The sequence below is a fragment of the Molossus molossus genome, unplaced genomic scaffold (genome assembly GCF_014108415.1).
Source record: "Molossus molossus isolate mMolMol1 unplaced genomic scaffold, mMolMol1.p scaffold_m16_p_4, whole genome shotgun sequence".
Lineage (NCBI taxonomy): Eukaryota > Metazoa > Chordata > Mammalia > Chiroptera > Molossidae > Molossus > Molossus molossus.
Genome location: NW_023425377.1, coordinates 40,688,926 through 40,692,226, shown reverse-complemented (window position 1 = coordinate 40,692,226; position 3,301 = coordinate 40,688,926). Strand labels below are relative to the sequence as shown.

The 3,301-nt window shown below is 37.0% G+C and overlaps 1 non-coding gene across 1 annotated transcript; it reads left to right on the top strand.

Annotated features, from left to right (window-relative positions):
• Positions 1 to 634: 634 nt before the first annotated feature.
• On the top strand, positions 635 to 741 carry LOC118616571. The gene has a single exon (XR_004956568.1). It is a non-coding gene; the product is annotated as a U6 spliceosomal RNA (small nuclear RNA).
• Positions 742 to 3,301: the final 2,560 nt, after the last annotated feature.

The following is a 3,301-nucleotide window of genomic DNA, read 5'->3' as shown; positions in this document are numbered from 1 at the left end:
AGAGACCCTCCAATAAGGCCCCAAACCAAAAAACCCAGTGGCCAGCTTCAGACAACAGAGTAGGACCCAATAAGCTTCACAAGCAATATAGCCACAGGGAAATATTGGCAGGCTCCAAACCCAGCTGAGGCAAATTCTGCACCTACAAAGCAGCCTGCACACTGTGTTGGGGGTTGAGTCTCACTGTCAGCCAGTCTGAGGGTCAAGCCCACACATAAATGGACCTATAGCAATTAATACTCCATTACAACAGCAGGGCCAACACAATGCACACAAGGAGCATTAGTAGAGCATCTAGGTATGGTGATCAGGGAAACTATGGCACTAGGTCCTACAGGTTACCTACTACATAAGGCCACCCTACCAACACTGGGAGTCAGAGCAGGTCTACTTAATACATAGAAACAATCCCAACAGGCAGCTAAAATGGGGAAACAAAGAAACAAGTCCCAAATGAAAGAAAAAGAGAATTCTCAGAAGAAGAGCCAAATGAAATGAAGATAAGCAATTTATCAGATATAGAGTTCAGAGTAATGATTATAAGGATATTCAACAGCATAAAAAAGGTATAGAAACTATGGGAAAAATCAGTAGGAAATGAAAAATGATGTAGCAGAAATAAAGAATATATTGGGTGCTCGTTTCGGCAGCACATATACTAAAATTGGAATGATACAGAGAAGATTAGCATGGCCCCTGTATAAGAATGACACACAAATTTGTGAAGCATTCTATATTTTTTTCAAAAAAATAAGCAAGATTGAAGGACCCTTAGCTAGACTCACCAAGAAACAATGAGAGAGAACCTAAATACAAAATCTGAAATGAAAAAGGAGCAGTAACAACTGACACCACAGAAATACAAAGAATCATTAACAAATACTATGAAAAATTTATATGCCAACAAATTGGACAATCTAAGCAAAATGGACAAATTTCTAGAAACACATAGTCTGCAAAACTGAATCAGGAAGAGACAGAAAACTTGAACAGACCAATAACAACTAAGGAAATTGAAGATGTAACCAAGAAACTCCCAGCAAACAAAAGCCCAGGACTGGGCGGCTTCACAGGAGAGTTTTATCGAACATTCAAAGAAGAACTAACACCCATTCTCCTCAAACTATTTCAAAAAATTCAAGAAGGAAGACTTCCAAACTCGTTTTATGAGGCCAGCATAATTCTAATTCCAAAACCAGAAAAAGACACTACAAAGAAAGAAAACTACAGGTTAATATTCCTGATGAACATAGATGCCAAAATCCTCAACAAAATACTAGCAAATCGGATCCAGCAATACATTAAAAATATATTGATCGTGACCAAGTAGGATTCATCCCAGGGATGCAAGGATGGTACAATATTTGCAAATCAATAAATGTGATACACCACATAAACAAAATGAAAGATAAAAACAATATGATCGTATCAATAGATGCTGAAAAAGCATTTGACAAAATACAGCACCCATTTCTGATAAAAATGCTCAGCAATGTGAAAATAGAGAAATCATATGTTGACATAATAAAGGCCATATATGAAAGACCTACAGCCAACATCATACTCAATGGGCAGAAACTAAAAGCATTTCCCTTAAGAACAGGAACAAGACAGGGATGCCCACTTTTGCCACTCATATTTAACATTGTACTGGAAGTCTTAGCCACAGTAATCAAACATGAAGTAGAAATAAAAGGGATCGAAATTGGAAAGAAAGAAGTGAAACTGTCATTATTTGCAGATGACAATATATTATACATAGAAAACCCTAAAGACTGCATCAAAAATCTACTAGACTTAATAAATAAATTTGGCAAAGTAGCAGGATACAAAATTAATGTCAAGAAATCGATAGCATTCTTATACACCAATGATGAACTCACAGAAAGAGAAACTGAAAAAACAATCCCACTTACCAGCATGGCAAAAAAAATGAGGATACCTAGGAATAAACTTAACCAAAGAAGTAAAGGACCTATTTGCAGAAAACTACAGGTCATTCAAAAAAGAAATAAAGGAAGATATAAAAAAAGTGGAAGCACATACCTTGTTCATGGATTAGAAGGATTAACATCATTAAAATGTCCATATTACCCAAAGCAATCTATAGATTCAATGCAATCCCCATCAAAATACCAATGGCATATTTCACAGAACTAGAACAAATACATCAAACATTAATATGGAACCAAAAAAGACCCTGAATAGCCACAGCAATCTTGAAAAAGAAAGACAAAGTAGGTGGGATCACAATACCAAATATCAGGTTATACTACAAAGCTACTGTCATCAAAACAGTCTGGTACTGGCACATGAACAGGCATATAGACCAGTGGAACAGAACAAAGAACCCAGAAATGGACCCAAGACATTATGCTCAATTAATATTTGACAAAGGTGGCAAGAGCATACAGTGGAGTAAAGACAGCCTCTTTAATAAATGGTGTTGGGAAAATTGGACAGCTACATGCAAAAAAATAAAACTAGACAAAAAAATGAAATTACACCATACACAAACATAAACTCAAAATGGATAAAAGACTTAAATGTGACCCATGAATCCATAGAAATCCTAGAGGAAATGTAGGCATCAAAATTTCGGACATCATATGCAGCAGAATTTTCACTGATACATCACCTAAGGCAACAGAAACAAAGGAGAAAAATGAACACATGGGACTACATCAAACTCAAAAGCTTCTGCACAGCAAAAGAAACAATCATCAAAATGGAAAGGCAACCCACTGTGTGGGAGAGCATCATTGCCAATGATGTATCAGATAAGGGGTTAATTTCCAATATACATAAAGTGCTCATACAACTCAACAAAAGGAAGACAAAGAACCCAATTAAAAAATGGGCAGAGGAGCTAAAGAGACACCTCTCCAAACAGGACATACAAATGGCCAAGAGACATATGAAGAAATGCTCAACATCACTAATCATCAAAGAGATCCGAATTAAAACAACAATGAGATATCACTTCACACCTGTCAGAATTGCCACCATCAACAAATCATCAAACAACAAGTGTTGGCGAGGGTGTGGAGAAAAGGGGACTAGTACACTGCTGGTGGGAATGCAGAGTGGTGCAGCCACTATGGAAAACAATATGGTGTTACCGCAAAAAATTAAAACTTGATTTGCCATTTGACCCAGTGATCCCACTTCTAGGAATATACCCTAAGAAACCTGCAACACCAATCAGGAAGAATATATATACCCCCATGTTCACAGCAGCACTATTTACAATAGCTAAGATCTGGAAACAGCCCAAGTGTCCATCAGTAGATGAGTGATT